The sequence below is a fragment of the Dasypus novemcinctus genome, chromosome 12 (assembly GCF_030445035.2).
Source record: "Dasypus novemcinctus isolate mDasNov1 chromosome 12, mDasNov1.1.hap2, whole genome shotgun sequence".
Classification (NCBI taxonomy): domain Eukaryota; kingdom Metazoa; phylum Chordata; class Mammalia; order Cingulata; family Dasypodidae; genus Dasypus; species Dasypus novemcinctus.
In genome coordinates, this window is record NC_080684.1 from 77,274,657 (window position 1) to 77,298,658 (window position 24,002).

At 41.1% G+C, this 24,002-nt stretch overlaps 1 pseudogene; it reads right to left on the reverse strand.

The window, feature by feature from the left end:
• Window positions 1-12,646: 12,646 nt before the first annotated feature.
• On the reverse strand, window positions 12,647-23,318 carry LOC101414966 (pre-mRNA-splicing factor CWC22 homolog; annotated as a pseudogene).
• Between the last annotated feature and the right edge of the window lie 684 nt (window positions 23,319-24,002).

Genomic DNA, 24,002 nt, shown 5'->3' on the forward strand with positions numbered 1-24,002 from the left:
AGAACCCCCTGGCAACGAGCTTGGAACATCAATAAACATACCTTATAGGCTGAAGAAAGATAAGGCAGGAAGCTAGGAGGTGGAGGGCAGAGACCCTTCCTGGAGAAGGCCCATTAGGGGGTGAGCTAGCACAGGAAGATGGATTTATCACCTGATAAATTTTTATGACTCTTCTTTGACATAGTGTTCCATCTCTCTGAAGGTACTTTGTGAACTCCAAGTAGCATCTTCCAAAAACTCTTGGAAACAGAGGGAGAAACAGCTCTGCAAAGAAATAAAATAATTGCTACGAATCATTCTTTCATTAATCCCTGGGGGAAGCACAGGGGACACAACCTGTGGACATGGGCCCATTGAGAAGTCCTGGACTCAAATCAGTAGCTCTGTTCATTGTATGTGACCTTGGACATGTTCCTCCTCCATAAAACGAAGATAACAATATCCAGCTCTGAGAGCTGTTTTAAGGAAGAGATGAGAAAGTGCATGACAAATGCCTAATCTTGCCCTGGCTCAAATATGCTACTTTTCTCTCCCCCACACCCCACCTCTCCTTAAAAATGCTTCCCCAAGGCAGAGTTAGTGTCTACTCCTTTTCGTAGCCAAAATCATTGATCTGTCCCTCTTAATGTTTATCCCTGAGAGCGGTGGCCAGCCCACTGTAGATGCTTGGTAAACGTCCGTGTGTCTGGATTCAGTTGTGTGTCTGGATTCGGTTGTTTTATCATTTACATGTTTAGTGTGAGTTCCCAGGAGCAGGAACCATGGCTGCTGGCCTCAAGCACAGATCCTGGTATCTAGGCCAGGGACAGCCAAGGGTTGCATTACGAAGTTGCCCCTCCCATTTTGCCAGGCACACAAACACAAGTGACTTCAGCAGCCAGGCAACTGACACAAATCAGCAGAAGTAAGATAACAAGAGTGTAAGCTCTGTGGCAAAGTGCAGGGTGTCCACCTTCAGCCATGCAGAGTCCACTAAACAGAATACACTTTTCTAGACAAAGGAAACAATCTGCCCACAGGCTCTGCCCCACTGGACATAAGTGTGCCACCAGAAGCAGAGCTTTGCAATTCATAAGTGCTTTCTTGTACATGATCTCAACTGATACTTCAGCAATGCTCTGAAATAAGCATCACTGAGTTCAATTTACAGGCAACTAACAGAGAAACTGAGGGTCAAATAGAGTGATATGCACAAGGATATACAGCTAGGTAGTGGTAAACCAGAGATTTGAATCCATGTCTTCTGACTTCAATCCAGGACTCCTGCTTTTCTTTATACCACAAACTGTCCGGAAAAAACTGCTGTTTTTTCACCCACATTTTTTTTTCTGACAAAAATCAAACCCCAACAAAAGATTAAACCTATGTCGAGAGACTACAACCAATAGCCATCACAGGCCATAGTCCTCAAGGACTCTGAGTCAGGCACCCTTGGAAACAGTGCCCTCTTTGCAACTAGAGGAACACGTTTTACCCAAGCTGTCTGCACTGTGAGTCAAGGCTTAGGGGAGCCAGGCAGAATGATAAGCAGGTTGATAAAAGGAATCCTGGGCCCAAAATAGCAATGAGGAAGCAGGCTCCTTGTGTCAATGCAAAGAAGCTTTAAACCAACTTGAGTTTGTAAAGGGAGCAAGGTTGTATCTTAGCAACCAGAGTAAAGAGGCATCCAATTTCTGCAGGGCAGTGCTGTCCAGTAGAAATATAATATGAGCCACATATGTGACTTTAAATTTTCTAAGTAGCCACATTTCAAACTAAAAAAGAAATAGGTGATATAAATTTGAATAATACGTTTTGCTTAATGTATGATTTCCAAAATATTATCATTTTCATGTAATCAATAAGAATTGTTAATGAACTATTTTATATTCTTTCTTTTCATAGAGTCTTTGATATCCAGTGTATACTTGACAATTACAGCTCATCTCTGTTGCACTAGCCTCATTTCAAGTGCTCAAGCTCTACAACAAAGAAACTCCTAAAGTTCTAGGTTTGGGTATAGTAGAAATGAATGATGTAGTTGAAAGCCAAATTCAACAGCTCTCTTCAAAGCCACAGAGAGCTCCCCATCCCAATCCTGCTAGTCCAATTTCAAAGATGCTCTTTCAGAAGCACCTTCAGAACTTGGCCTTTATTTTTCTGCAGAGCCAATCAGATGCCATTCAGTTTTGCTTCCAGTTCTTTCCTTTCAAGAGTGCAGTCCTCAGCATGCCCCCTTTTCAAATACCTATTATTCTTGTTGTGTCTTCAGTAGTGCCATGATTGGCAGTGATTAGGGTGACATTTTTTGTGTGTGCCCCAAGTTCACAGAGCAAATTATATAGAGTGGCATGGTGATTAAGAAGCTGTGTCTAAAGACTAGAATGGCTATATTTGCATATCTCTGAATGAGGATTCTTACTCCAGTATATGGCAATGAGGTAGAAATTGATAGAGCTAAAAACTGTTTACACAGTAAGCACAATTCTCTCTCTCTCTCTCCAGTTTCAAAGAAGTCAAAAGCTAGAAGAAGCTATCAGAAGCTCTCTCCCCATTCCCCACTGACACCACCATCAATAGTCCCAAATAGTTTTCAATAGCAGAAGATAGGTACAACCTTTTCGTGGTGGTTTGCAACTGTACGTACCCCCCAAAAAGCATGTTTTTAAAGTCATTCCATTCCTGTGGGAGTGAACCCATTGTAAGTAGACCCTTTTGATGAATTTACATCAGCTAAGGTGTGTCCAACCTCAATCAGGACGCGTCTTAATTCTCTTACTAGAGTCCTTTATAAGAGAGTGAAATTCAGACAGATAGAGGGAAAGCCACAGAAGCAAGAAGCTGAAATCAGTGAAATCAGGAAGAGAAGGGAGAGACCAGCAGACACAGCCACAGGCTTTGCCATATGACAGAGGAGCCAAGGGTCACCTGCAGCTAGACTTTAGGAAGAGAGAATCACCTCAATGCTGCCTTGATTTGGACATTTTCCCAGTCTAAAAACCATGAGCAAATAAATTCCCATTGTTTAACCTAGCCCATTATGATGTTTGTTTTGAGAAAGCTAGGAAACTTAAACACTCTTTAGTGAATTCTCTAACTGCCTTCCAGAAAGGACACTGCAGATCATCCAATCCAACCTCTTGATTACAAAGAAAAGAACGCACCCTTGAGAGATAAGGTCACACAGAGAGAAACCCTGATTTCAGTTGATTGTAGAAATGAGTCCTGACTAGTCACTGAGTCAACAAACATCAATTTTGCAGCAATGAAATAAATATATGAGGAGATAGTTACGATTATGGTGGATTATAAAACAGGGCAAGGAAAAGCTGTGATTAGTGTTTTCGTGGCTCCACTCCCAGCAATGAAACATTTATCTATCAACCCTGTGGTACTGACATTTTTTTTTTGTCAAGGGTAAGATCAAGGTAAATTAATATCCAAAGGGACCCTTTTTAAAAATAGAGCATTAGTGTAGCAGCCTAAAATGCATACCAGGGAATGCTTCCCTAAGAATGTTTCAGTATGTAAGAGAGAAAAACTCTCTCCGATTAACTTCTTACACATCAGTGCTTTGGTGGTGGAATAAATAACCAGGGGTTGCATGAAGGTTAAATGTTTCTGCATAAAAAAGGAGACCAAGTAAGGGGATTTGTCAAGTATATGGTGGCATCAGCTTAATGTTTGTGGTAGTTAAATGAATGCATGAATAGCTGTAATCCTGAATTCCATTAATAAACGTAATGGTGAAATAGACTGGAGTGAGAATGATTATTTATTGTGTACTAAAATGGACCGTTCACTTGTGATAAACCTTAAAAGTACCAAGTGTCTTACAATAGCTAGAGGGGTCCATTAATTCCTTACCCCATCAATAATCAAAGGCCTTGTCCTAGGAATTAAAGTCAAAGGAACTTCTATGTAGCACAGAAGTATAAACACCTGTTTTACAGAAATAAACACCTATTTTACAGAACCCATTCTATTCCTTTTTAACATGAATGTTTTATGCTCAAAATTTAGCTTGATTTGAATGCAATAAAGAATCATCATTATTCAACTGAACAAATGTATATACTATTAAATTTTGGTCTATGATAGAAGACCATTATGTTTATAAGTTTCTTATTTCAAGAGTAGTATGTATAATGATTGTGAAATGCAAGTCTAATTTCCCATTCAAATAGTGGGCAGGCTGGAAACATATACTTTATAACAGAAAAAATTTGGCTTTCTGTAGGAAAACTGGTCTTAACAGAGAAAACTTGTTTTCCTTTCCATTTATTTCTCATAAGAGTTAATGAATGAGCAGATGGGGATTCAATATCACACAAACTAGATTTTAAGATTCAGAGCTTAAAAAATAGTCTCAAAGCTGTTTATTGAAATCATTTTGCTCTAGAATTTTGTATTCAACAGTCTTCTTAATATAAATGCCCACATTGCACATTTAGAACCTTGAGAACTTTGATACTCACTCTGGCAGATATTCCAGGTCAGTTTCCACACTGTACTGTAATCTTTGCAGAGATTTTGTTACTAGAATCTATGTTGGCTCATTAGGATATGTAGAAAATATGACAAGGATAGTCAAGGTTCTTCAGGGAAACAGAACCAACAGGATATATGTGTTTGTGTGTAAATATTAGGAGAATTACTATGGAATTAACTCATGTGACTGTGGGGATTGGCAGGTCTGAATCCTATAGAACAGGCTGTAAGCTGGAAACTTCAATGAAGGTTTTGGTGAATTCCTCAGGAGACGGTGACTTGCTGAAGTAGAGGTAGAAATTCTTCTTTCTGACTGCTGGAATCATCGGTACTCTCTTTATGTCCTTCAACTGACTGGATCAGACTTTTCTCATTCTGAAGATCATCTCCTTTGTTAATCATATATTTAATAAGTCATAGAAAAAAACAACTAATTAAGGATTTTAATCCATGAAATTGTGGCAGCTGGGCCCTGAACCTCAGCGGAGTTGCAACACCTACTTACCAGTTCATTGGATTCACCCAGGACAAGTAACAAGGAGGTGAGGATGGACAGAACTGAGAGAGTCTACAACCACAAACAAGAGAGTCCCATCTATCCTCCCTATGGGATCAAAGCCCCTCTCACCTAGAGATGGAGTGGACATCACCATCCCAGAATCCCCAGGATTAGGGAATAAAATATGGACTAGAGTGGGGGGAAAAATCCAGGAAATATAACCACAGTAACAATTAGGCCAGTGCTTGTTTGACCAAACAGCTGGACACCATAACCTAGCCACATTAATACATGAACTCACACATCACAGTGGAACACTGACTTAAAAAAAAAAAATTGTATTTACTTACTTACTTATTTCTCCCCCACCTTGTTGTCTGCTCTCTGGGTTCATTCACTGTCCATTCTTCTGTGTCTGCTTGTCTTCTCCTCTTTAGGTGGCACTGGAAACTGATCCTGGGACCTTCTGGAATGGGAGAGAGGCACTCAATCTCTTGTACCACCTCAGCTCCCTGATCTGCTGCATCTCTTATTGTCTCTCCTCTGTGTCTCTTTTTGTTGCGTCATCCTGCTGTGCCAGCTCTCTGCTCAAGCCAGCACATCATGCCCATCAGCACCCTGCGCAGGCCAGCTTGCCTTCACCAGGAGGCCCCAGGAATCAAACCCTGGACCTCCTATATGGCACATGGGGGAGCCCAATCACTTGAGCCACATCCACTTCCCCTCATCTTTTTTTTTTTTTTAATTGTTTTTTGAAATCCAAAAAGTCTAAGAAGCAGGAATAGTTACAATAGGGAACATTTATGTAAGGCTTACTACGTGCAATATTAATTCACCTAATTCTTAGAATAATAATATTAGGTAGGTACTAATATTATCCTTAGTTTATAGAAAAGGAAACAGAGGGACAGAGGGTTAGGGAACTTGCCCAAGGCCCCACAGCTAATAAGTGGTGAGCTGGGGTTCACTCCCCGGCTTCTGGGTTCAAATTTATTCCCTTTCCTCTTAAGTACTCTGAGAAGAATTCTAGAAACCCATTGAGCTAGAAACTTACTGGAAGAGCCGAGTGGATTACTATTTAGTGCAGACAACACACATAGCTCTCTTGCATTTTTAAAACTCATGAAATGTCATCGCATCACGGTGTAATGGAAAAGGCAATTACTTTAACAGTTTTGTGAATCTTGCTTCTGCCACTGACTAGCTGTGAGACCCTGACAGTTCATTTTATCTTTCTGAGCACTAGATTTCATGACCATAAAATGGGAATTATTTCTCTGTGGGGTTGTTTTGAGGATTATATGAGACAGGATTTAGGTACTTAACAAATGTTGATATAGTGGGAGTGCGACTAATTTAGATAGGATGATCAGAAAGTTCCCACCAATTTAATTCTCTCTGCATCCTTCACCTAAATAGCAGAGGTAATTTCAAACATTTCAGCTAAAGAAGAGTAGGAATGTATTGGTTTCTAAACCTTTTTCCTAACCACTTAGAACTGTTGAAAATTTTGCAACTTAGGTTAAAGATGTTACACTCACCCTTTGCTGTATAAATTTTGCAACATTCTCTAGACAAAGCAATAAAGTTTTCTCTTGGAAGACCATAAACTATTCAAATAATGTAGGTATAAAATATTACAAATTTTTCACTTTATGGTCTTCTTTATACAAAGACTCATTGCCTTTGGAGAAGTTTCTCAATTATTTTCTGGTGGTGGTGATAGCTTTTTGGAATTTGAATAACATTCTCTCTCTAGAAGTTTTCCTTGACCCTCCTAGTCTGGATTGGGTAGCCCTCCTATAGGCATCCATAGTCTATGAATTCCAAAATTATCTGTGATGCATTGTTCTATCATTGTATTGTGGTCTCTCCAACAGATGATGAATAGGCATTGGGCAAGAACTTTGAGTATTCCTGGCAAACCTGTACCCCCACCCCCAAAACTCATAGCTGTGTCACTGCTATCGCCCTAGGAGCCTGAGATTAATCCCATCATGCCCTTTCTCCTAGTTTATGTCACCCAAGATCTTCCAGGACTGATTTCCACATGGCCTTGTCCCCTGTTCTCTTCTTCCACCTCTCCCCAACTTGTCTCTTACTGACATCTTCTCTCAGGCTCAGTTGCTCAGCTTTCTTCTCAATTTCAGCTGCAAGCTATCAGGCCTCAGCTGCTTGAGCTTCTCCTTTCTGTCACAATGCAGGTTCAAAATGTAGAGTTCTCTTTTCTCATGTGTCTCTGTTTTTTTTTGGACTCAGAAAGAGGGCAGAGCCTCAACCTGAGTCACGCCTCACTGAGGTAGTCCCGTTGAAAAAGGTCTCATGCCCACTGGATTGGACAGCCCACAAGCATAATCCTTCTCTTTTTGGGATTCATAAAATAATTTCAAATGACCCCAATCCCATTCTCTAAATATTTTCTGTATCTTCTTTTTGCAGTGGAGACCTGGCTCTTCCCTGAGGAGCCTGGTTTCCTTGCAGGTGATGGCTGTTTCCTCTCCCATATTCCTCATACCACTGGGCGAGGTGGGGTGGGTTCATCATGAGTGCTTCCAGCCCATTTTGCCTCCTCCTCCTCAACTCCCCACACCAACTCTGACTCTCACGTCATCAGACCACACCCCAATTTGTAATCTTCTCCCTCTTCCCTCCAGCACAGGCTCTCACTCCTTAAAGATTTTTAGTTCAATCTACTTCCATCATACTTCTTTACCGATCCTCATAGATTATTCTTTCAGTATCTGGTCTTGTTATTCTTTGGATTCCCCTTCCTATTTCATGTCATTCACTCTCATGGTCAGTCCTTACACTTGGTCATTGCTGATACCTGCAACCTCCCCATAATCTCAATTCCAAGTGTTAACTATGACTTTTACTATTGTATTTACAGAATTTGTTGAGTTGGACCACCTATTGGTTGGATTACCACACGCAAATGGGTTAAATCCTTTTAGACCCATTTTTCTGCAAAATGGTCTACGCAGGGGCTGTTTTGTGGGTTTGTTGAGCTCAGATATTAGTGATAAGGTCTAGGGAGGAGAATCAACAGATGCTGAACAATGAAGGGATGAAGAGCATTAAATTAAGCTATGAACAAAAGGTAAAGCCTGGAGAGAGGAGAGTGTAGAACAATATTCTGTTCTGGAGGAAAGGGGTGGCAGACCTGCAGGGCAGAACAAGGGACTTGAGCTAAGGAGCAGTTAGATTATAAACTAGAGGTCTGTGGTGCCAGTAAGGATGGACTACAGCGATTAAAGTGAGCTTCAGGGATCCAAGGAGAAGAAAATGTACCAGAACACACAGTAGAGGCTGAATAAATATTTGTTGAAGAAATGAATAAATTACATGACTCCAGGCTTAGATTTGTTTTTGTTTTGGACGTAGAAGTGCAAGGGTATCACATTTTAGGCAGGTGTGGAGGTGGGGAAGGGCATGGTTGATGCTAGCATATTTCTTGCTTTGGTGCAAAAATTAGAAAATGTCTCCCACTTGCTCAGAGTCTAAGCAATTTTGTATCAGCAGAGTGAGAGCTGGATTTCAGCACCCCATGTTTGGGACCTTCATTGAGGGTGGGTGGGTAAGATGATAATGTGGCAAGCGTCTAAAGTTGGTTCTTGAAAACCCTCTCAGTGGTCCTTAGATTGCTGGGATCTGCGTTCTTGGAAGCTCTAAAGCCCAAAAGACTTCTCTTACCTTTTCTGCAGTGACCTTCCTTTTACTATGACAGTTGAGGCCAATGTCTAGTTCGAAATGAAGAGTTTGATAAATGGGGATGAGAGTAAGAGATTTCTTTCTCTTTTTGTTGGGAACAAAAAAAAAAAGAAAGGAATTGGTTTATGATGGAATTCCTCTTTGCTTTCTGAGACAGACATCCATGCTTACATCATTATCAATCCTCACCACAATCTTTCCGGGCAGATATTAATTACCATTATTCTTACTGCAGTCCAAAGAAAGCCTATAACTTCATCAGAGTGAGTGATGGAGTTGAGATTCAAACGCAAGCTATTCTACTGTGCCATGTGTTGTTTTTTTTTTTGTCTTTATTTTTTTAATGTTACATTAAAAAAAATGAGGTCCCTATATAGCCCCCATCCCCCTCACTCCACTCCTCCCCCCATTGTGCCATGTATTTGCAGTATTTTCTTCTAGTGACATACACTGCTAGATGTAAACTCACTGAAGGCAGGCATTGCTTTACTTTTTCATCTTTGTGTGTCTGACACTAACAAAGTGCTAAATAAAAGTTTCTGGAGTCAACTGAATGAAGATGAGCAATGCCAGCCAACTTGGATGATTTTCACCTCCAAGGTGTTTGCCATTAGAAGGCCTAACTTCATAATTTACCCTTTTCACCTTCTCCTCTTAGGGAAATCCTCTCTTTATGGGAACCTGCCTGCTCCAAGGAGAAAAGCCATTTGCCCTCAAAGGAGATCTGAAAACACTTTTTCCTGGCCCCCAGAGATACTGGGTGTTTCCTATTGTTTCTGCTTATTTGATTCTTATATCCAGAATGTCTATCCAAGGATTCTTCATAAAGCCAATTTTTAGCTCTTTTTTATTGACCCCAATTCAGCACTAGGTAGCCTGGGCATCTAAAAATTATTGAAGTAAATTCATTAAACCACTTAAAAATATTTAATGAACAATCGATGATCTCGGTTTTTTTATCTAAGTTGATATAGGCAACTTTCCACAAACTTTTAAATCCATTCTATGACCTTAAGTTTTTTTTTTGGTTTTGAAACTTGCCCAAAGTCATAGAGTTAGTAAGTGGCAAGGCTGGGTCTGGAAGCCTTTGGGGATTTAGAAACAAACTGACATGGATTTGGATTAAGACCCTATCTCCACAGTTGGGTCAGTTTCCCTGAACAAAAATGTCTAAATTTTGAGCACCTACCAGAATCCAGACACTATTCTAAGCATTTTTCTCATCTATAAATTGGGATAATAATAGCACCTATTTAGTTCCTAAACCTTGTTTTGAAGACGACACGTGGGCACGTGTGTGATGTCCTTAGCGCAGAGGCTGGAATATTCTAAGTGCTCAGTGATGTTAGTGGTTGTGATTGCCATTAGTAATGATCTTGTCTGCCAAGAAATATGACCAGCCTCAAAAATGCATCTCTACCCTTACCACTCCCCTTTTAAATGGCACTGCTCTGAAGAACGTTAGTAAACATGTCACAAATGCTCCGTTCTTTTTTTAAAAGGAACTTTTAATTTCGGAATAATTTCAGATTTGCAGAAAAGTTGCAAAGATAGTACAGAGAGTAGCCATATAACCCTTACTCACATCTCATATTACAATGGGAAATTTGTCACAACTAAGAAGCCACCATTCCTAAGTTACTATTAACTAGCCTCCAGAGTTTATTCAGATTTCACTAATGTCCTGTTTCCGTTCCAGGATCCAGTCCAGGAAACCACACTGCATTTGGCCAATGCTCACTTCTGCACCAGGCAGTCATTTCTGTTAGCTTTCTATCTATGCTCTGCTCATAAGAAATGCCACCTTGTGTCCTCTAATTCTGGCATTGGTAGTTTGCTGCCCTTTGCTTTCTCTGACCAACAACTTTCCTATACTCTGACAGAGCCATCATACTGGTCCATAACAGTTTACTTACAAGCTGTGTGATCTAATTTAAGTCCTCTAGGAATCCTCAGTTTTCTCATCTGTAAAACAGAATAATAGTCCTAAAGAGCCTAACACCTAGAAGTTCCTCGAAAAACGTGAATTATTGCTTTTGTTATTTCATTATATTTCCTCCTCAGATCATAAAGCAGCCTAGCTCTTGATTCTGTCTTTACTTTCTCAGTCCTCTCATGTTATCTCAAATATAACTCCATTTACTAGATGGCGTTTGCTGACCCAGAGGCCACTGTTTGATTGCCAGAGGAAGTTTAAAATGCTTCTTTAAGTAGCCTGGCTACTTTCCGTCCTTTTAGACATGTTTGATTGCCAGAGGAAGTTTAAATGCTTCTTTAAGTAGCCTGGCTACTTTCCGTCCTTTTAGAAAAATTTAGGAAGTACAGAGCACAATGAGAGACACTCTGAAATACCAGTTCCCCCAGCTTTCTTCCAAATCCTCCCTCACCCTTTTATTTTGGTCTTTCTTATTCCTAGAACTCCCACCAAACTGCTTGCCAATATGGGAAGGCCTGCCCATCTGCCATGAGCAAGGAGGGAACAGAGCTGGCAGCTGTGGTCTAGGATACATGATTCTGAGTGTTCAAATAATTTTCAGTGTGATGTGCATGGATCACATGTTCTAATCCGGAAATTTCATGCAATCTGACATTTTCCATTGGAGTTGCTTAGGAACCCACAGAAGGCTCTGGCTCTGAATGGCAAGACAGTCATAAATCAGTGAGTCCTGGACTCAGCCATCTGGTTTAAGTAAATTAAGAGCATAATGCATATGGGATTCATCTAAAATAGCGATTCTGATTTTTTTCCCCTCCTCTTCTCATTTTTATTCCTCTTTATTTGAGCTCTTTAAATGGTTTAACTTTTCTTAGAACAACCCAACTGACTTTATCCTGTGTTTTAGGTACTCCCCCCACCCCCTCCCCCCGCATTCAGGCAGCCAACCTGAGTCTTGTACAGTCTATAAATGAGGTCTTTAATAGCTTTTGCTGTCACCATTTTATTTTGAGAATTGCCCCATGCATGGCTAATGCGTTTGACTCAGTGTTCTTTAGCTAGGTCTCACCAGGTCATTCGCCATTCTTCTGTTCCTTCTAATTTCTCATCTTTTAATCCACAATTAACCTTTCCAGGCCCAATTAACCTTTCTGGACACAGTTTCCTCTCACCTATCCTGACTATCACCATCTCCTGTCATATTCACTCTGTGCCCACCAGACTAACATTTATAAGCCATTTTTATCATTCCACTCTCACTCTTTCTTTCTTCCTTTCTTTCTTTCTTTCTTTCTTTCTTTCTTTCTTTCTTTCTTTTTTAACATTTGATTATATTTTTCAAAAAATATAAGAAAGACTTAAATCCCTTTCTGGTGAATCTGTTCTCTTCAAATAAGTTTATGTCGAGGGACTTGAGATGTATCGATTATAAAATATGTTGAGGGGAAGCAGATCTGGCCCAATGGATAGGGCATCCACCTACCACATGGTAGGTCCTCGGTTCAAACCCCGGGCCTCCTTGACCCGTGTGGAGCTGGCCCATGCGCAGTGTTGATGCATGCCACACAGGGGTGTCCCCCTCATAGGGAAGCCCCACGCGCAAGGAGTGTGCCCCATAAGGAGAGCCACCCAGTTCGAAAGGAAGTGCTGCCTGCCCAAGAATGGCGCCACACACACGGAGAGCTGACACAACAAGATGACGCAACCAAAAGAAACACAGATTCCTGATGCCGCTGATAAGGATAGAAGTGGTCACAAAAGAACACACAGCGAATGGACACAGAGAGCAGACAAATGGGCAGGGAAGGGGAAAGAAATGAATAAAAAATAAATCTTTAAAAAAAATAAAATAAAATATGTTGAAATGAAAACATTTTAAAAATTCCAAATTCAAACCAGTACTTTATACAATAATTCTCTAGAAAGTTTGTTAATCAGTGTAAAAAACACTTCATTTTGGCTGAATGTAAGGTATGTTCAGTTTATGTTATTTTATAGGGTTATTTTTGCTTTATTGAGGATACTTCCCTTCACCAATCTTGATTTTTCTTAGATTTTCTGACTGATCAGAGGATCTGCAAATTTTTCCATCACCTCTCAGCACCATTCTGAATACCTAACTTCATCACTTCTAGAGCCTGAATGTTTTCTGTTTTCTTCCATTGACTTTGATCGACCTTTTCTTCTGAAATTTTCACGGTCCTTATTTTGGTGCCTGTACTTCTCATTTTCAGAAAAAGAATTTCTCCTCTCTCCTCTCTTCTTTTTGGGATCATCATGCTTACTTTCAAAATCATGACATTTCTTCATCTCTGCCACGGACAACCCTCCTATAACTCTTTCGTTCAGACAGCATCCTTCTGTTTGAAGTGTCTTTTGCTGTGGGAGCTCTCCAGTTTGGATATCTGTGTTTTTCTGACCATCTTTCTCTCTCACTCCTTGTTCCCTGGTGCCTTTATGCTGGGCTTCTTTCTTCTTGTTATCTATCATTTGTTTGTTGTTTCCTGATCACTTTATCTGCTTCTTTACTTCTGGCTTTTCCTTGTGCCTTTTCTCTTATCTCTTTAGCTGTGGCAGAACTATGACTACTGGTAGATGAAGAATTGCTGTCCTCACTGGAAGACTGCAGTCACTGCTGTAAGACTCAGAATCAGAAGAATAAGACTCTAAAAAGGACAATGTGGAAGAGGAGGAGGAGAGAGAGGATTTATCTCCTCAACATCTGGTTTCTCAATCTCAATGACCTTGGTGAATTTTTTTTAGGAGATACTGGGAATTGAACCCATGACCTTGTACATGGGAAGAAGGCACTCAGCTATTGAGCTATACCCACTCCCCTGGTGTATTTTTGAAATGTTCATGCAATTCATTTACTAAACCTTCAAGACCTATAGATCTAAAGAAGCTGATGGAAAATCGAGTATTTCCTGGATTATTGTGGGATAATAATCCTTCAAAGAATGACTATAGGGTTTCATCTTTTAATCTTGCATTAAGTTTAGAAGACCCATGTAATCACACAGTTTCTGAAAAAAATTATTGTTGGAAACTGAGGCACAGTGGTCTTGCAAGGAGAGACGTGCTGTTTCCACGGCTATGCTTGCACCCTAAGGAATGCGGTAATTCAGAGTTTCCCGGCAAACAGGATGAAGCTGTTAAAGGCTAAAAGAAAAGATGAGCACAGACCCTTTGTAGTAAATAGAACACTTAGATTCTGTATCTTGAGATAAGATATTTTGAGTTCCTTAGTAATGCTAATCGTTAACTGCATGCTTGTCCCCACGTAGACTGGGGTATACATAAAGCCCCTGGTGAACAATAACTGTCTGATGAGTCTCTACTCGCAGACCCCCTGATCCCACCTCTCTCGTTCTTTCTTTCTCTTTCCTTCACTCTCCTTTTTCTCTTTCTTTCATTCCCGATACCCTTCGGGCCCAAATCTCCAACACTTATGACAAATTCTATTAGATGATGTAGTGGTTTCTTCACTCAGCTTTATACATTCAAGAACACTCCACGGAAGTGAATCAGTTTGTAAAAGGTGAGCAAATATCTCAGCAACATTTCTCAATTTGTTTCCAGGTGATAGATGGTATCATACTGTTCTTTGAATATACTTTCAAAAGATTCCATGTATTCTTTTTTTTTAGCGCATGAAAACTCCCTGCCAATAAGCCAAAAAATTTCTCATACGTTCTTTGTTGGGCACAGCCACCAAGTATCATGTTGCAGAGTTTTTTTGTTCGACTCTCAGGAAACTCAGTTTTCAGCAGTTAGTGAGCATGTCATTCAAAATCTTGACTGAATAGCAAGATAAATTGTGTGATGAAATGAGAACAGATTAATTTCTGTTTTGTCATGCATAGTTACTTTTTTCCCTTCTTCATCTTCTTCTCCCTCCTCAACCTCCTCTGCTTCCTCTGCGTCACTACTTCCAACATCCTGGTCTGTGTTTAAGTCACTATCTCCTTCACCAAGATTTTCTTTCTTTTTTTACTATTTATTTCTCTCCCCTCCCCCTCCCTGCCCCAGTTGTCTGTTCTCTGTGTCCATTCACTGTGTGTTCTTCTGTGTCCACTTGCATTCTTGTCAGTGGCACCAGGAATCTGTGTCTCTTTTTTATTGTTGTTGCATCATCTTGCTGCGTCAGCTCTCCGTGTGTGCGGTGCCTCTCCTGGGCAGGCTGGACTTTTGCTCTGGGCTGCTCTCCTTACGGGGTGCATTTCTTGGGCGTGGGGTTCCAAGACACTCCTTGCGTGCATGAGCACTGTGCATGGAAGGGCCAGCTCCACATGGGTCAAGGAGGCCCCAGGTTTGAACTGTGGACCTCCCATGTTGTGGGCGGATGCTCTATCCATATGAGTCAAGTCCATTTCCCAAGAATTTCTTTCTTAATGGCTTTTACTTCTTTTCATTCTCCACAAAATTAGATACATCTTAAAAACATTAAGAACATCTTCTGAATTATAATCTTCTTCCAGAAAGAGCATATGGGTAAACTGATCATCTTCTTCCACTAGGTCAAGTCCCTCTAACATAACAGAGTGGTCTTTGTTTTTTGTTTGTTTTATTTCTCTCCCCTTCCCCCTGTTGTCTGTTCTCTGTGTCCATTCACTGTGTGTTTTTCTGCGTCTGTTTGCATTATCTGGCAGCACTGGGAAACTGTGCCTCTTTTTTGTTGCATCATCTTGTTGTGTCAGCTCTCCATGTGTGCGACACCACTCCTGGGTGGGCTGTGCTTTTTTCATGCAGGGCAGCTCTCCTTGCAGGGCATACTCCTTGCACATGGGGTAACACCCCTTTTGCTCAGCAGCACAGCGCGTGGGCCAGCTTCCCACACAGGTCAGGAGACCCTGGGGATAGAACCCTGAACCCTCCATATGGTAGCCAGATACTCTATCAGCTGAGCCACATCCACTTCCCATACAGAGTGGTCTTTGAATCCATCCTTACATACTGCAAACATCACTTCAATCATACACTACACTCTTTTGTCAATTTTGGACTCATGGCCAATGCTTCAAAGGCATTAAAATATAGCATTAAACCCTCTTGGTGACACTTCTGTTAATTTGAGAACATATTCCTTTAGAAAACCAATAGCCGGGGAGTGGGTATAGTTCAATGGTTGAGCTCCTGCTTTCCATGTATGAAGTCCTGGGTTCAAGCCCCAGTATCTCCTCAAAAAAAACAAAACAAAACAAGACAAAAAAAACCAACACCCAAAAGAACCCCACAAAAAAAAAACAAAAAACCCCAATACCTACTTCAACACTATCATCTATTGGCCTTTCCAGGAGCAAAGTGAGCATCTCTAAGCATAAAACGTCATATGCCACATTTTGGTTAATAAGATGTGCTACAAATTTTGAAGTCAAACAAAGATAGTTATCATTTCTTCGATAACCTTCGCAAAAATTAAGAATTAACCTTCTGAGGATTAATTCTCTGATTTGTGGACATTTTGTGTTGATAATTGCCACTGGTACTGCATAAACATGGGTGAAGACTGGAGAAAACTATGCTTACCAAACAGATCTGGACAGTAGTCCTCTTCCTCTAACTATATTTTCTTGAAGAAGCTCTTGAATAATACCTGTATTAGAAATGCTGACTTTGTTGATAAGACCACTGACTGAGTTCTTTAAGACCTCCCAGGTCATCCTCTGGTACACTACGCTCTGCTTGTTTGTTTGTTAGGTATCAAGATGGAGATTGAATCTGCAGTCTCATGTGGGGGAAGCTGGCACTGAGCCATATGGACTCCCCTGAGTTGTTTTTTTATTTGTTTGTTTGCTTGTTTGTTTTTAGGGTGCACTGGAAATTGAACCCGGTACCTCCCATGTGGGAATCAGGTGCTCAACCGCTTAAGCCATGTCAGCTCCCCTAAACAGTTTTTCTCTGTACTCTGTTCTTGCATCCACTACTCTGAGCTTTGCAGGTGTAATATGTGCCCCAGCAGTGCGAGTGAAGAGAGGATCCAGCTCATCTTCCTTCCTTCTTTGCAGTAGGTTCATCCTGTGCAGAGGAACTCTGGGTTACTGATGGTTCTGGGCTGCTTCCCCAGGAGAAGGGGATTTCCGTGATCTTTTTCGGTCCATATCTCTTTCTCTTTCTCTGCGATTTTCTGCATCCTTCCTTCGTGTTTCCACACCGCTATCATAAGAACGCTCTCTTCTTGAATGCTCATAGTAATCTCTATCCTTGGGGGGGGGGGCAGGGAGCAGGGGTTATTTCTTGCTCAGCATATCTGTTCTCTGGAGATGAAGTCCTCTGTTAAGAATTGTAGTCTCATGACCAGATGAATGTTTTTCTCTGCTACACTACTTTCCATTTTCTATTGCCAGCTGATGGAATGAATCAAATACTTTTTAAGTGGTTGCAAATAACAGGTACCAAATGGTTTGAATTCCTTGATGGTTTACTTGTTCTGTCTGCAAATGGCACTTAGAGCTCCACCAGGCTACCATTATACCCTCATTCCATTCTGTTGCTCAAAAATTCTGCCCTGCTTACAAGATGAGCCAAGCGTTTCAACCTTAAATTCCTCCATCTAGTTCCAACCTGCCTTTAAACCTCATCTACTCAGCAGTTTATATCCTTACTTCAAATAGTCTGTTTTCTTCACATCCTCTGGAGCACAGTTACTTAATCCAGCTCCACTTCTTTTACTATTTAAAAATTATACCCTGCTTTATAGCTTTGCTTAACTATTTTATGCTTCTAATTCAATTGTAAGCTTCTGGAAAGCAGTGTCATGCTTTTTGGTAGTTCCCCACCCCCACGCTTAGGGCCATTCTAGGCATCTGGAGGTGTTCATTAACTATTTACTGAATGAATGAATGACTGTCTAGAGCAGTGAGAGAAACAATTAACAGGACAAATAGGAAGACTACAAAGTAGATAAAATGGTGATAACTTCTATGGAAAGAATTAAGCAGGAAAAGAGGGGTGTTGCAAATGTAAATAGGATGGTCAGGAAAGGTTTCCAGGGAAGTAACATTTGAATAAAGTATCTGAATTCTGTTAGACAAGGTTTTAGCCATTTGAGAAAAAAAAAATCACTTCTAGGGCACAGAACATACGTATGTTTGATGAATATAATTGAAATGGTCTCACTGAAGATAGAGAATACGAGTCTATACGAGGCAAATGGTAGTTTTTGGTACAAATTACGTTTAGAGAGAGCACGAATCCACCCATTTAAACTGCAATCCCTTAAACTATACACAGTATGAAAAAAAATAGCTTTGTGACACAGAATTTGTTTAGAATAGGTAGGGTTGGAGAAAATAGAAAAATACTGAAGACAATGCTTAAGTGAAAATTGAATGGAATGCAATGCAGAGATAAGCTCTCTCCTCTGAGCCTTTGTGGAGGACAAGAGGCGCTGAGCTAGAGCTTAATGCAGTATGTCCTGCCTTTAGAAGGACACAGAAGGAAGGATGGTTAGCCTGAGGTCTGGGTGGTTAATGGAGCCAAGTCCCATCAAAGAGGGTCCCCCAGCAGACACGGAAGTGGTTGCCTGCAGGCTGCAGGGGAGCTCTCAGGCTTGCTCAAGTTCCTTGCCAAGTAGCACTTCACTTTCGAGAGTTCATAAACATTGAATGATATCAGGAATCTTAAATAGTTTATACTCACTCACTTATTAATTCCATGCCAAGGAATCTAAACTTAAGGAAATCATCAGAGATGCAAACACAGGTTTATGAACTGGATGTTCAGGTCACCATTATTCCATGTATCCATAAGAAAGTTTTTAAAAATTTATTTAATAACAATGGAAAATACTAATAATAAATTGAGTAAAATTTTTAAACATTTCTTATATGCATAACTCTAAATGTGTAAAAATAAAAATTACATTCTTTTATTCATTTTTTCACCAAACGTTTATTAAGTATGTAGATATTTCATACACTATGGTGGGTGCTAAGTACATGAATTGTGTGTGTGTCCATAGAAAACAGACTAGAGGGAAGCGGACTTGCCCAAATGGATGGGGCGTCCGTCTACCACATGGGAGGTCCGCGATTCAAACCCCGGGCCTCCTTGACCCGTGTGGAGCTGGCCCATGTGCAGTGCTGATGCGCGCAAGGAGTGCCCTGCCACGTAGGGGTGTCCCCTGCGTAGGGGAGCCCCATGCACGGGGGGGGGGGGATGCGCCCCGTAAGGAGAGCCGTCCAGCACAAAAGAGAGTGCAGCCTGCCCAGGAGTGGTGCAGCGCACGTGGAGAGCTGACGCAGCAAGATGGTGCAGCAGGGAGAGACACGGACTCCTGGTGCTGCTGATAGGGATGGCAGCGGTCACAGAGGAGTGCACAGTGGGTGTACCCAGAGAGCAGACAACCGGAGGGGGGGAGGGGAGAGAAATAAACAATAAATAAATAAATAAACTTTTAAAAAAAGAAAACAGACTAGAAAGAAATACTCCAAACTATAAACAATGGGTCTCTCTAAGTGGTTGATTTAATATAACCTGAATTTTATTGTTTGTGCTTTCTTTAATTTCCATATTTTATGCAGGGGGTATACTTTAAAACTTTTTATTTTATTTTTTAAATTTTTTTTTAAAGATACTTAGATTACATAAATGTTACATAAAAAATAAAGGGAATTCCTATAAATCCCACTCCCTACACCTCCCATTTTCTCATATTAACAATATCCTTCATTGATGTGGTACATTCATTACTACAATTGATGAACCCATTTTAAAGCATTGCACTAAGCATGGATTATAGTTTACATTGTAGTTTACACTCTCTCCCACACAATTTTGTAGGTTATGGCAAGATATATAATGGCCTGTATCTGTCTTTGCAATGTCATTCAGGACAATTCCCAAATCTCAAAGATGCCCCCATAATACACCTATTTTTCCCTCGCCCTGTCCTCTGAACCTCCAGTGGCCACTGCCTCCACATCAATGATATAAGTTCTTACATTGCTAGTGTCACAGTAAGTCTATAATAGAATGCCAATAAATCTACTTTTTTTTTTTTTAAGATTTATTTATTTTATTTCTCTCCCCTTCCTCCACCCTCGCCCCAGGTGTCTGTTCTCTGTGTCTATTTGCTGCGGCTTCTTCTTTATCCACTTGTTGTCAGTGGCACAGGAATCTGTGTTTCTTTCGTTGCATCATCTTTGTTGATGTCAGCTTTCCGTGTGGGTGGCGCCATTCTTAGGCAGCCTGTACTTTCTTCTTCACTGGGCAGCTCTCCTTATGGGGCGCATTCCTTGCGCATGGGGCTCCCCTACCCGAGGGACACCCCTGCGTGGCAGGGCACCCCTTGCGCGCATCAGCACTGTGCATGGGCCAGCTCCACACGGGTCAAGGAGGCCCAGGGTTTGAACCGCGGACCTCCCATGTGGTAGACAGACTCCCTAACCACTGGGCCAAGTCAGCTTCCCTAAATCAACTTTAGTCCATAGCTCATTCCCCAATCCTGAGGATTCTGGGATCCACTCAACCTCTAATTGAGAGGGGGCTTCTGTCCCATAGGGCAGATGGATAGGACTCTCTTGCTTGTGGATGCAAACTCACTCGGTTCCCTGGGATGGTCATTGTCCATCATCATCTCCTTGTTAGTTGTCCTGGGTGAGTCCAATGGACTGGAGAGTAGGTGTTTCAACTCCATTGAGATTCAGAGCCCAGCTGGTACAAGGACAGCCCAAAGATTTAAGGCTCTCAAATGTACACCTATCAATTCTAGTACTAATTACAGGTTCAAATAGAAGGGTCAGAAGAGCCAGTAAGGAAACCACAACTGAGTCCAACTCTGTCACACTGGGGACAAAATTCCAAGTAGGGCTTACTGGCAAGGCACCAAACTCCTGAGCTATCTGCTCTGCCTATAGTGTCTGGATGTCTCCAGAGCCCCCAGGAGCACTGCCATTTGAGGCAATATTGGCTGTGGCAGTCAATGAGATCCTGCTCAATAACCTCTGTGTAACCTCTGTAACCTCTGTATAACTTGTGAGTAACCTCTTTGGAACCTTTGGAATGACCCCCTGACTCACATTGAAGTCTCTTAGCCATATAAACTCATTTGTCTTTACATTTTCGCCATTATGGTCAAGGTATTTCTCCAGTTGTATTGCTAGCTGGTGCTTGGTAGTAATCCCTCAGTGCCAGGAAGGCTCATTCCTGGGAGTCATGGCCCACACTGGGGGAAAGGTAATTGCATTTATCTGCTGAGTTTGGCTTAGAGCAAGGCCACATTTGAGCATTAGAGGTTCCCAGTAGGTAACTCTTAGGCAAGGCACTAGGCTAAGTTTCAGTTTCAAGAGCAAAGGATCATAAGCATAGTCATCAATATCAAGGACCTGTCAGTGGACCATCTTCCCTCACTAGTCATTGTCCCTGTACTTGGAGAATTCTTGCTATTTCATTAGAGAATGTGACAGAGCTCCTCAGGATAGGAATTTGATATTCTTTCGGTTATTGTGTAAATCTCCACCCACTGTGACAATACCCCATGAATATTTGAACACATTTATATGTCTTATATGTATGTCCAGGTGACTCGCCTCCCATGTATCCCCCATCTCTGACACCCTGCAGCAGTGGCCCTCCCCTGTTATAGTTGTAACTGTTCTGTGATCCAAAACTTCTTAAGGAAATGAATGCAACAAAATAACTAAATACAATTAATAAGAAAATGAAATAACAATGATAATTTTTAAAATTATACTTCTTTTAGAACTGGAAAAATTTAAATTATTTGTAAATACTGGGCCACAATTAACTTTGGCAGTTCCCAAGGAAATAAAATACATTTAGGCTCTTCCCTTTGTGAATTATAAAGTACAAAGCAACTTAATGTAGGTCTCATTTCTATCTATACAGAAACCCAAGACATATAGAGCACTGATCCCATCATCCCCCTCCAAACCCTGCCTAAATGTTACTCCTTTCTGGAGGAAGCAAGCATAAACCAGCAGAGCAGGTTTGCGGCAGTGAGGCGCAGCTGTGTGGGGCAGAGTCTATTTGAATCTGGGATTAGCATACTTGAAGCTGGACAAACCAGACCACTGAGAGACTTTACATGTGCCGGTTGCAGAGGATGGCCGTGTGGTTCTCAGTCAGAGGAGGACATGGAATCTGATACCCCAGGGTAAAAACAAAGCAACAGCTAGGGAAAAAAAAAAAAAAAAGATGATTTTGTGACAAAGAAAATTTCTAGGCAACAACATATTTAACTACTTCAATGTCCTTAATAATCCAGCTTTGTCAACCTTTAGATACTCTCTGATAATGCTCATCAGATTTCTGGAATGAAAGGGGATATTTGCCGATGAGGTGGATCAACATCTGTCTCCTGCCTCACTTTCCAGCCCATCTCTTTCACTTCTCTCTGTTCCAGTCCTACCAAAATACTATTCTTGGTTTTTCCTGGACTTCCTAAGAAATCATCAAAAATTTCTATTAATTTTTATAACTTTTGTCACCAACTGCAAATACCACAGTAACACGATTCAATTCTGACACTACCTGAAGTTAGGCCACACTCCACAGTCACAGTTTAAGGGCAATCTTCTGTGAGATTGTCCTTCAAGTGTCAGTTGCAAGATCAGCAGTCCAGCCCACTTACACTTCCAAACAAATGGCTACACATATGGCGGTTTCTATCACCCCCTCAGGCTCAATAATTTGCTAGAGCTCACAGAACTCACTGAAAGTGCTATATTGGGAAGCAGATGTGGCTCAAGCAATTGGGCTCCAGCCTACCACACAGGAGGCATGTGGTTTGGTTCCTGGTGCCTCCTAAAGAAGACAGCAAGCTGGTGTGATGGGCAGGTGCGGCAAGCTGACACAAAAAGATGACACAACAAGGGACACAAGAGAAAGAACATAATGAGAAACACAACAAAGCAGGGAATAGAGGTTCCTGATGCCTCCTAAAAAGGACAAGCAAGACAGCAAGCTAGTGGGACAGGCAGGAATGGCAAGCCGATGCACCAAGAGACACAGAGGAAAAACAATGAAAAATAAAACAAAGCAGGGAACAGAAGTGACTTAAGTGATTAGGTACTTCCCTTGCATTTCAGAGATCCCAGTTCAGTGACTCCAAAAAAAACCAAAAAGATGAATAGACAGAGCAAGTGCAAACAACCAGGGGGTGGGGAAAGATAAATAAAATAAATCTTTAAAAATAAAATAAAAAAGAAAGTGCTATACTAATAGTTATAGCTTTATTACATAAAAAGGATACCAGTAAGAAGAATCCAAAAGAAGAGATACAAAGGGAGGGTCTCAAATGCAAGCTTTTGTGTCCTCTCCACATGATGTCAGACTGCATTACCCTCCATGCAAAGATGTATCTTTTCATGGAACTCATTAGAGCTTTGAGTGTCCCAATATATATGATGCTTCTCACCTAGGTATGACTGGTAGGATCAATACCCCCCTGGTTGAAAATTTGCAGCCCTCTCTCCTCCCAGAGGAGGGCTGGTGTAGGCTGGTGTGGGCTGATGTGACATGGCTCAAAGCCCCAATCCCCGAATCACACAGTTAGTGTTTCTGGTGCGGCCAGTCCCTGCAGGTGTGTCTGGTCCCACCCTGCCATCTCATTAGCATAAGAACTATCACATTATGTCCTGAGCCCACCAAGAATAACAAAAGACATTCCTATGACAGTTAATCCTAAAGATTCAGAGGTTACCTTCCAAGGGAACAAGTGACAAAGACCAGCCACATTTTTCATGGTGCTACACTTTCATATCTCTGCACATTTGCCCACTCTGTTCCCTCTGCCCCTGCCTGAAATGCCTTCCCTGGACCTGGCAATCTCTTCAAGATTCAGTTCAAGTTTCACCCCCCTCCCCACCTCAGTTAAGCACAGAGAGCCACAGTCTCCTGTACACCTCCCAGAGAGAGGCATTGTTTCTTTAGAAGTCTGTGTGTGATCTCCCTGAGCAGAAGGGGCAAAGGTGTTATCTTCTTCATCTCTAATCCCGAAGTCTACCATGTGTCTGGCACACAATGGGGGCTCACTAGTGTATATTTCAACCAATGAAGTTTCAGTGAAGAATATACACGGCTTTTTTTTTTTCCTTCTGGTTTTCTCTTTTTTTAATAATTTTTTTATTAGAGAACCTGTAAATTTACAGAAAAATCATGCAGAAAATGCAGAGTTCCCACATATCCCACCCATTATTATTAACACTTTGAATTTGTGTGGTAACTTTGTTAAAATTGATGAAAGAATATTATTATAATTGTACTATTAACTATGGCCCATAATTTACATTAAGGTTCAATGTTTGTATTGTACAGCATTATGTTTTGTTTTATTTTTATTCTAATCACATCTGTACAACCTAAAATTTCCCCTTTTAACCACATTCAAATATATAATTCAGTGGTGTTTATTACATCACA